At 33.7% G+C, this 11,612-nt stretch overlaps 1 long non-coding RNA gene across 1 annotated transcript in view; it reads right to left on the reverse strand.

Annotated features, from left to right (window-relative positions):
• Positions 1 to 28: 28 nt before the first annotated feature.
• Positions 29 to 11,612, reverse strand: part of LOC108728679 (uncharacterized) — a 12,797-nt gene continuing 1,213 nt past the window's right edge. The window contains exons 2-3 of the long non-coding RNA XR_001936900.1: positions 706 to 767; positions 29 to 134 (exon numbers count right to left, since the gene is read on the reverse strand). This is a non-coding gene — a long non-coding RNA (uncharacterized lncRNA). The remainder of the gene's footprint in view (positions 135 to 705; positions 768 to 11,612) is intronic.

Below are 11,612 nucleotides of genomic sequence, written 5' to 3' on the forward strand. Positions count from 1 at the left end.
AGGGCTCGGGCGCACGCGGGGGCGGCGGTGACAGGTACATGTTGTCGGGGACGGCCAGCACCCGGAAGGGCGGTGGACCCTGCCGCGCGACGTGGCCATCATGATCGCTCCGCCTCATTCTTACCGGACCCTATCTTTCGTTGAGAAATCATAACGTTAGTACGATCAATCTGCGCTTGCATTAATCCCCGAACTTGTGTCATTTATGCAAACACAGTTCACAGTCCTCGCAATCTAAGATTAAAATAACAAGATAGAAGAAAAAAGAAGAAAAATAAAAAAATTTTTTTTTTTAATTTATTATATAAAATATTCGGAAATAACTATGACTTCATATTGTTTTAACATTTTAATGACGAATTAACACAATTGTAAAATTGATAATCTACTTATTGTTAGAATTATTATATATAATATATATTTATTTAAATTATTTAAATAATATTCAATAAATATTGTGTGACTGTTACATTCAAATTCGGGGATTAATTACCTATTTAATAATATGCTGAATTCATTTTTGTATCTAGATTTTTTTAATAATATTAGTATAAACGAGAATATATTAAAGCATGCGGTAAAATTATTTTTATTTTATTTGATTCTATTAATATATTATGTGATTCCATTAATTTTAAACAATTTATGTACTCAATACGTCTTCAGTAAATAATTTCTATATAATCTAAGCTCAAATGTTCGTACCTGGTGCCCTTCATGCAGATCGCCGAAGTGAGAGGGACGCCGTGATCCACCGTTGCTCCCACCTGCAAAAAATAGAAATCTCTACTGAGAAAGAGAGAGTGCGTGACGGTCGTTAAAAAATAAGGAGAAATTTTTATTTCGATAAAAGTCGAGATAGCATAAAATTGCGGTTCCGCTGCGGCAGATGGAAAACCGCAATTGCAGAAATGAAAACGTCCCGACCATCCTGATCGATCGATTACGCTCGCGCGTAATACGAAAAGTTTAAACAAATTTCGCGTTTCTACATTTATTTTATTTTTCTACATTTATTTTATTTTATCTGCAGTGAAGACGAGAACTGTTTTTCGTTCGTTATTTTCGTTATCAATTGTTCGTAGTGCTCTTAGTTGCTTGCCAGTTGATGCATCAGGAAATTATATTGATAACATACGAGGAATGTGGATCAATACGGCGCTTGAATTTCCACATAATTACCGTTCCGTTGATTCTTCGCGATTAACTATTTGCGGAAAATTTGTCGAGTTCTCGATTATAGGCGATATTTCTCCGAAATGTTAATAGACGCCGCTTCTCCTTTCTTTGCGAACTCGGAAGGAAGGATTCGGCTCGGCGCGGTTAGCAATTAACGAATGCGCACTTATAATCATTTGTTCTATGCGGCTTGGCACGTGTCCGGGCAACGAGAGTATCTAGTCGGCGGATACAAGGAACAACGCTTTATTCACGCTCTCGCAAACGATCGCCTGAGCAAATTCATCACGCTTACTGCTGAGCTACATTCTCGATGTGGCTGGTGCATCGCATCGTCCCGTCTCGTCGCACAACGCTGCGTCGCCGTATATATATACCTACTCTTTATTAACATAAAGAGGTTCCGCGCTCCGATATATAATACTTTCCAAATCTGACAGCTCACCGAGTACCTAATTCAACGATCGTCGAAATGCTTTCGACCAAGACAACCCATATAATAGTTTATGATAAATTAATCCCTCCGATAAATTAAGATTTTCGTCTGAAAGAAATGCACTATTATTAGATATATCAAAGGAGCAATGGTAACCCATAGTCCCTTGAGTTAAATAACATGTTATTATTTGTAACTGCCATGTGTGTCAAAATGTAAATCAACCCATGAGAATACTCGAAGAAGTAGGGTATTTAGAAACAAGAAATCTAAGACTGTGGTATCTAGGAATGTGTTGACCTCAAAACACATTAATTATTTTTTTTAAATAATGAAATTTTTAACATTGGCTGCTCAATTATGTTATTTTTCAACTAGAACCAACATTGAATTACTGCTAAAAAAATAATTACTTAAGTAGAACACAGAATTATAAGATCAAGATAACATCAAATAGAAATCATTTTAAAAAAAAGTATATGATTATAATAACTTTATTGGTGTGCAGTACAAAGAAAAAACTAAACAGTAAGGACATAATAAACGAAGATGTACAAACAAAAAGTGAGATGTCAGCAATAATGATGCCATTCGATACATTTTTAACAATAATTTTGTGATAAATTCTTGACATGATAATAATTTTAAAATGACTTTTTTAACTAAAAGTTTTTACTTGATGTCATGTTAATCTTGTTATGTGTGTGTGTGTGTGATTTCGTATTCTATCCAAGAAATGTGTCCCAAGGTAAAACATGCCCCTAGGTATATTGCCGTCTTCTCTACTCAAGCGAATACTTACGCATCTTATTTTGTCAACCGCGACAAGTATTTTATTCACGACAAGTATTTTATTCGCGATTATGATCTAGATTTGGACGAGTGGAAAATGTCCGAGGCGTAATTCACCGTTACAACGGCGACTGAGTGATTTATAAATTCACCCACGAATCAATGGACGAGCGAGTACAAGAGCACGAATGCGCCGTAAATCGTAAAACCGCGAAGAGTAAAAGAGCTCGGAATGAACACGTACACCGAGGGTTTTCAGCGCGCGATTAACCCTTTAAATCGTAAATAAGAAACATGCATAGTCGTATATAAACCGTATCGACCTTTGTATCTGGATCGAAAAAGCGGGTGTAAAATGCAAAAGAACTGCAGGCAGACGCAAGTACGCAAAATTGAATATTTATTCGGCTATGTTTCGGTCTTTACTTTTGATTCTGTTTGCAATTTAATTCTTTACCGGAAACTGAGGTCTTTAAAAGCACCATTAATATTTTGATTGTGAATTTTGGTAGAAAAATTTAAATCTGTGAAAAATAAGTAAAGTATAATCCGATTTCTATAATGAAAACTCATTATTAAAACTTTGAAAAGTGTACCAGAATTTTTTCAGATTTTTATATAATTTGAAACAATAAAAAAATTTGATGTGTTTCTTAAAAACCTCTGTTGCTAACGGAAGAGTTAAAATTCATGTTGCCGACAAAGGATTAATCTTATTTCTAATGCTCGTTTCTCTTGATGTAGATTAACTTTAATCTCGGTTTAACTTACTTCTTATCTTTTCCTAATTATCAGAAAAAGATAAAAAGTAAGTTAAATCGAAATTAAAGTTAATCTACATTGATGAAAATGGATATAACTCTAAACTTCGTTTGATTTGCTTTCTTTCTTTATGCAGTGTAAGAAATGTTATATATAATATATAATATATTAAAAATATTTTATATACTCTACGCGATCAGGAAGGAAGGGCACCTGCAGGAATACCCGTTAACCTGAGCTGGATCTCGCGATTCGATAATAAGTTCGCGATTTCCATAATTCTCCACATCCGCTTATGCACTGATGCACCGTGCACTCTATGTAATTACCATCGTACGTCAATAACTGCACCCGAAGAAGACGGTAGAATAGGAGCCAGAAGTAACACGGATCTGGGCGCATACTTTCGCCCATCATGACAGCTCCTAATTATCTCATTAAAAACAACAAGTTGTCTGCCGTTATCATTACAAAGATTGAAACTTAAGATTCCATCGTTACGCGGCCATGCTGTATTTAACGAATAGAAATTTAAAACTGAAGGAAGTATAGAAATTTAAGTCGTAATTATATTTCTTGTTATTTCAATTGAACACGATGCCAGTTTAGCTGCAGTTCCCATTTTTCTGCAATTATTATAGAAATAATTCAAATAATCATGGAATCATGAAATTGTTACCGTTATTTTTTATGCTTTGTGTTTAATGCTTGCTCTCTAAAAGCGAATTAGTGTATTATTACTGAAAAACAGTAAATTACTGAAAAACAGTAAATGTTCATTGATGATTACATCAGTTGTAAGCAGTGTTGGGTAGTATTTCTATACATGTATCTACTATCTAGATGTATGTATAGAGATACATTTTGTGTATCTAACCTGTATCTGAGATACATTCAAATTCAAATATTTGTATCTGTATCAATAGATAAAAAAACAAGCAACTGATTTTCAGATGCATTTTTCAGATACATTTCCTCAGCATAATCATAATTCCATTTTATGTGTGATTGTCGATTGATTCCATTCCGCAGAAAAAAAGCAGCTTTGCTGTTGCAAAATTCTATAACATGATTGGTCTTTAGTTTCACTGGATCTAAATGCAAAACAGTCATATTAAAGAATTTTACAGTTACACAACTACTTTTTCTGCTAAACGCAGCCAGTGACTTTAGATTGTGGAATTTCTAACGTATGTATAGTTAAGCTGAAAACATAATTTTTAAAGAATTTTTAGTTTGTAAAACTATGATGAATAATATCGTCTCATAATTCTTATTCTAAATCGTTTTACGATGACTATAAGTTTTTTCAATTATCTAAATGTAACAAAAATGAATGAATAAATGATTCATTTAATAACTAATACATTTTTTACACATTACTATTATTACAATAAAATTAATTTAAGAGTATCTGAAATGTATCTGAAGATACTTTTAAAGTATCTGATACCTGTACCTATATACATTTTAATATGTGTATCTGTATTTAGATAAATTTTTGTACATGTAACTGTATCTGTATCTAGATAAATTTTAAGAATATCTTACCCATCACTGGTTGTAAGTGTAACACTAAAGTCACTAATTCACTTTTAGAGAGTGTGATTTTGAAAGACGGAAATTGATTTTATCATGTTGCGATATAAAAAACTTTCGCTCATTTAACTCAATTAAACCTCGTTTCTTAATTTAATAACGCGTTAAGAGTCGAGCATGGCCGCAATTCTAAGTTTTTATTACCTAATGTAAAAATTTACACGACTTCACGGCGTTGCATCGGCGGGAAATAAAAATCAAGCACGGTTGCACTCTGCGTTAAATATACGAAGAGATCAGAGGTCAACATCTGCAGCTTATTTCGTGCCTTTAATTTATTCTGCGCGACAGGTTGCATATTTGTAAATTCATATTGCATGTGTGCGCACTATTATCATTTAATCCACACTGATTATCTCATTCATAGATATAGACAGGTTCGTACTTCCGATATAGATATCCAACATAAAGGCGTTCGTTTTATTCTCTTCGAGAAGATTCTTTTGAGAAGTGAAATTATACGCACGACAGTAGAGAGAGAGAAAATATTAATGATATTAATAATATTTTCTACTGTCGTGCGTAGAAAATATTATTAATATTTTCTACTGTCGTGCGTATAATTTCACTTCTCAAAAGAACCTTCTCGATCCGCAAAATTTCACGACGCAGTTGCAACTGTCATGTAATGTACTGTGTATATTTACGAAACTTGCTCTTCTGATATCGCTTATCATGCAACATTTACTTTCACTCATTGTCCGAATAACATACCTACAATATGCAAAATGTAAAGCCGACCTATAAAGTTTGTTTGAATACCGTACTTCTCTACGTAACGCGCAAATTTGACCTTTAGTCACTGTTTGAATACCCTAATCGATCACGAGGTCGACGCTTAAATTTAAATAAGAACATCGCGCGTGTAGAAGTGACCGCCGCTGCGATTTCGAACATAAATTACGAAGCATGTAAAACAAGTTATATCCAATCGTGCTATCAATGATTGCGAGCGCAGTGAAACTTCCATGTTATACAAATATATTCGAAAATTATGAGCCGAACTGAACTTGACTCCGTTACGATTGAATAAAAATCTCAAGGGAAATCCGGGTTTGAATCCTGACTGAGGCAATATTTTTTACAATAAATTATTAACAGACTTAAAATTCTCATCGACATCAGATTATTAATGTTGTTATAATGATGCTTATTAGCATCAAAAATTATTAAATTGCTTGTCAATTTAATAAGTGATATTACGACTTTGGTTGTGTTCATGATTGCGTTTCAAGACCGATGAAGATTTCGACGCGCGGTTTGTAGAATCAGATATGTATATAAATTCACGCAGAAATATTTAAGCATTAAGATCCGCTTTGACTGAATATAGAATTATTTTTATTTAATTTGATTTATTCTCATCCGTCCAAATTCATATCATAATTATTTAATAATCTCAAATATTTTATAAAGCAGAATGTTTTATAAAATTTACAAGAATGATTATTAAGCGAAATATATATATTGCATAAGTCTCAAAATAATATAGAATGGAAGGAAGGAAATTTTTACAGGATAATTTAAGTTTGCAAATAGCAAAATATATCAAAACAACTTCAGAAATTATAATTCATGTCTCGGAAATATTTTTAAATATTTTTTATAAAATAAATCTAATAAAATCTAATAAAAAGGAAACATTTTAAAATTCGTCTGATGACCGAAAATAAGAACATCCATTTATTCAAAGTTTCCCTTGTAAATTTTGCGATCTATTTTGGACAGATTGTTAAAACATTTGGATTTAGAAGTTTATTCAAAATAATGCCGCAGCAATCAATCATACTCTGCTCGTTCCAACGAAGAAGTATGAGTTCCGGTACTATAATCTTATCCTGACAACTTTGCTTCCGTAATACAGTAGGAAAACTTTTCTTCTCACGTTCTAGTGACCAGTATAAAGCGTAAACAGTTCGTCATGACGAAACAGCGTGTGACAACCGCTAATTTGCTGCGACAAAGTTGAGGAAGAGGCGCGCCGAGCTCGAGTCCTTAATTAGCATCCATCGCGTAATACTTAATTAAATTGCACACCGATGCCTCGCTTTCCAGACAGGCAGCGGCCAACAAATTTGCTGCTGTTGCAATCGTATCATACAGTTGATCGGTAAATCGACCAGTGTTCCTCGAAGGAGAACGGAGAATACAGATCGCGTACTCCAGGGAGTCAACGACCTCGTTTACACCTGCGTTTAGCGACCAGGAAGTTCCGGACAGCGGGACATTTGCGTAACAATCAATTCTTCCGCGGAACGCTTTGATCGTTGGATGCAAAAACAGCCGAAAGAATTCTTTCAACTATTAAATATTCTTAAATATTCTTCATAGATTAAAAGAAACATACTTTTATTTATTATATTTAAGAACTTGTGTGAAAACATTTATTTTCCTTTTTAGATAGTTAGAAATGATTCCTACTTCTTTTATGTTTAAGGTAGCAAATTATCTTTTTAAAAATTTCATACATGTTTATTAGATTTATTATTAATTATTAAGATTTATTATTAGATTTATTATTTTATTAGATTTATTTATTTTATAAAAAATATTAAAAATATTTTCGAAATATGAATAATTTCTGATCCTTTTCTCTATATTTTGCCTTTTCACAAATTTAAATTATACTGTGACAATCTCCTTCCTTCCATTCTGTAACATTATTTTGACACCATACTTTACTTCCATATTAAACGTTAAAGTATTTTTTCTCGCAAAATAGATACTAATCCTATACGCTCTTAGCTCTAATGAGCTCCATTGTCGCAATGTCGTAACGACTATGCAACATAAACCTCGTTTCGAAATAAAGGAGCTCCCGACGATCTGAAAGTCTCGTTTTAACGCGCACCGTCCGCACTAGAAAACGATACGTCTGCCAGGCAACAATTAATATAAGACCGTAATGACCATTTACTTGAAATAATCGGGTATTACGCGAACGTTACACCGCGTCCGGAACTTCCTCGCTCTATATATTCAGACGTACCGGTTTTTCGACCGCGCCTTGTACGAGAGCGATTTCTCGCGTGAAACCCTCGGCGATAAACACGTATGCATGCGCATGTTAGATAACTGAAGCCTCACGGAGTTTCGCAAACCCATCGCTCGTGCGATTTTCGAAAGCGCCGCTCCCAGTTCCCACCCTCGGCCGATCTCGGGGGTTATGATTCAGCGAGCGTGACAAGTGATAGGAATAAAAACGAGTAAGCTCATGCCAAAAGAAAATACACATACAATAGTCTTTTGGATGAATAAAAACATGTTTTTCAAAACATTAAAAAAGAGCTATATGATTCTAACGCAATTAGTGTGCAAAATCTTCAATATAAAATTGTCTTTAATTAAATTTCATAATATATTTATGATAATGTAATAAAAACAAATGTTTCGGCTCTATTTTAAATCATCAATCTACAATTCACACATTGAAAAACGGTTATTATCTCATGTTCTTAGAAAAGCCAGAGAGTCTTCTTTCACCTTCTAAAGTGCTATCTTGTAGAAGTTGACATCGGTCCAAAAAACATTTTCTCTTTAGAGAACACAATGGAGAAGTGGCTCGTGAAATTCTACTCCTTTCTTACTCGTCTCGGTCTTACCATGATAAAGGGAGTCATGTTTTTGCTCGAGGAAATCGGTGCGAAGTATAACAAGTCGCGAGGCCAAATGCAATTTTATATTCGCTTTGTCTAAATAAAGCATTATTACTATGTTAATATAGAAGTATTGTGAAATATAAATATTTGCCCGCATGGACAGATGCGTCGAACTTCTCGCGTGCAAGTCACTATCACGATTACACCTCGAAGATGATTATTGAAGAGAATATTCAAGGTCACGTGGTCATCGATAAACGCAACCTTGCAGTGCAATCTTAAAATGTGTCTCGTAACCTCGACGTCATTTACTTCAATCGATTTTATGAATCGTAAACTTTAGTCTCAAAGAACAAAAACCATCTCTGTCACGTCTTATCCTTTTCTTCATAATACTTGATTATATTTATCATTAATTACTGCTCAAAATTACAGAAATCAGATTTAATGATGTCTAATTTACTAAAAATTACTTATTTTAAGTACCTATTAAACTAAACAATAGTATTTTCATACTTAAAATTAATCTTTCAAATATTGTAAGCAAAAATATTGCGCAAGCTTCTTAAAATATACATGTTAAAAATATACACGGAAACAACGGTTTTTCAAGAGTATAAATCTGTAGCTAAAAGTTTAGCTACAGATTTGTAGATACAGAAGTTTAGATACAGATCTGAAAATAATTTTGTTGGACTGTCAAAATAATTATATAGGACGCACAAACATGATGACCAATATTGCAAAAAATTTTAACAGTCTCGCCACTAATTTGAACGTTTTACATAATTATTTTAATGGTCCGAGACAATTTTTAGATCTGTATAATGACTTTGCTACTCACTTTTATTACAGTAAAATTTTCATTGTTACAGATTTGGAGTATATCTAGCTAAATTTAAGTACTTCAGCAAAACTGTTCTTTCCGTGTATCTTCTGTTTATATTTATTTATTAGGCATTTACATTTATTGTTAGAATGAATTAGACTTCAGATTACATGATAATAAGCAAATGTATCTTGAAGATTCGAGTGATAACGTGAAGAAGAAGAGTTAGTTACCTCTTTAAGGTCAAAACAGTTCGGTATCATAAGGATCGATACTTTCGTAAGAAGATTTTTCGTTCATACGAGGCGCCGCCTCCTACATCGATTTGATTCAAATTCAAGTACATAGACCGCGAGTGAGACCATACAGGCGTGTAAAACATTCCTCAGCTGAATGAACGGAGCGATTCACGCGATTTTTTTAATCTGATTCAGCGAATTCTTTTCCTCGATTATGACTTCCGCGGGGAGAAATTGTGTCGATCTCAATCGTTCAAGGCCAATTAACTCACCGATGATTAGGCTGTACCGAACACCAATAATCACATTACTTTACACTGAAAATATGTTCGGAATTAGGGCAGCACGTTGCTCGAGCGGTCTGTAAAAAGGCGAGCGAAGCAAAGGCAGTTAAATTAAGAAGTCACAAACAGGTCGTTTAAAACTGCACTCGAATACTTGGAGTTTAATAGACGCTCCAAGTCTTTATTCTGCGATTAATCCCATTAATTTACCGCGTTCAGCAATCCTGTGATTAAATACTCAAGCCGATAAAAATCAGAGCGATCGATCAGTCTATTATACGATATTTGCATCGTATAAAACGAAACGTTGTAGAATAAGTTTCCAAGAGTTAAATGTACATATTCCGTGAACGTCACTCGCGAATTACGTTTTTTATAATAGACTATTATTATTTCATAATTATCGCCAAAGAAAATTTCTATTTTGTTGTTGAACTGAAATACTATGCACAGATTATTTTTGCAAATTTCTTTAATTGTTCTTCCTTCTGTGAGATTATAGCAATCTTTTGGTAATTCAGATACGAATCGTTAAAAGGGGAAGGAAATGAAATTACATACATATGAGTATGAAGGCCACGTTATTACAAAAATTACGTTATTACAGAAGTAAAATTTCATCAAGTTTCGCGTTCTGTGACAGTGTAATTAAAAAGGGAAATAGATTCTCTCGCCGTTTTTTCATCCGTTTGCACGCGAACGTTTCCGTGTCTTGCTATCGCCATTAATTAGCATACACCACCATTAACCGACATAAATCACTCGGACGAATCGCACGTACTCTTTCGACTTCGATCCGATTCGCAATTTGTTCCGTACTCATTTAGAGAACACGCGTACGAATCTCCGATGGTTAAAGATCTCGAAACGCAAGAGAAAAGTCGTTTCTCCATCATATTGGAAGTCACGAGTGATCGATCAAGGAAAGGTCGTTCTCCAGATCTAATGCAACAGTCCTGAGTGCATCTCGCAGAGGAATGACAGAATGAACTCGCGATTGTGACTTTCTCAAAGTTATTTCAAACTGTAAGATCTCTTCAACGTTTCACAAACATAAAGCGTTCACCAATAAAAAATCGCACCGATTCTTTTCACGTTCTACATTCGGGGTTGTTCAGAGAGATCTTCCTGAAGTGAATAAGAAAAGAAATTGAGTGGCCGTTGTTTCTTCCCACATAGCACACTTTATTCGATGGACGTCTTTATAGGATATAGGATATCTTTTAAACATTTTCTTAGAACATCTCTTAGGCCGGTATTTATAGTCCGTTTTTATTTTAAGACCATCTTATTTAAGTAATATTTTAAGGTGCTAGTACAACACTATGGTCATATTCATAGTTAATTCTTATATTTATGACTATTTTAAGTACAGTCTTAAAATGTCATAAGCCAATCACAGAGCTGTATTAATATTTTAAGATATTAAAGATCTTAAGAGAAATCTAATTCTAAAGAGGGACAAAAAGTGACAATTGAGCTAGTATTGAAAAAGAGTGACTTTATTGTCAATTTTTAAGAGTGAGATTTCACTCTTTAAAATTGATTCCACTCCAAAGAATTTAGAAAGTCTTTAGAACGGTCTTAAAATAAGAATGAACTATAAAACGATCTGTGACTGTTTATGACATCTTAATATTGTACTTAAGAAAGTTTTAAATATAAAAACTGACTATGAATACCGGCTTTATGTCCGTTTCCACCAAAGTAGATTAGCTTCAGTCTCGGTTCAACTTACGCTTCATTTTCTTCTAATTTTTATGTCCATTTCTACAAATGTAATTTCTACAAATGTTATACAAATATAGATTAAGTTTATGCCTAAATTCTAAACAGAATCGTAAGGCTCGTAACATGTTTCTGTAAGACTTCTAAGAATTTTTAAGTGCTTAT

Source organism: Mycetomoellerius zeteki, unplaced genomic scaffold (genome assembly GCF_001594055.1).
Source record: "Mycetomoellerius zeteki isolate Tzet28-1 unplaced genomic scaffold, Tzet1.0 scaffold62, whole genome shotgun sequence".
Taxonomy (NCBI): domain Eukaryota; kingdom Metazoa; phylum Arthropoda; class Insecta; order Hymenoptera; family Formicidae; genus Mycetomoellerius; species Mycetomoellerius zeteki.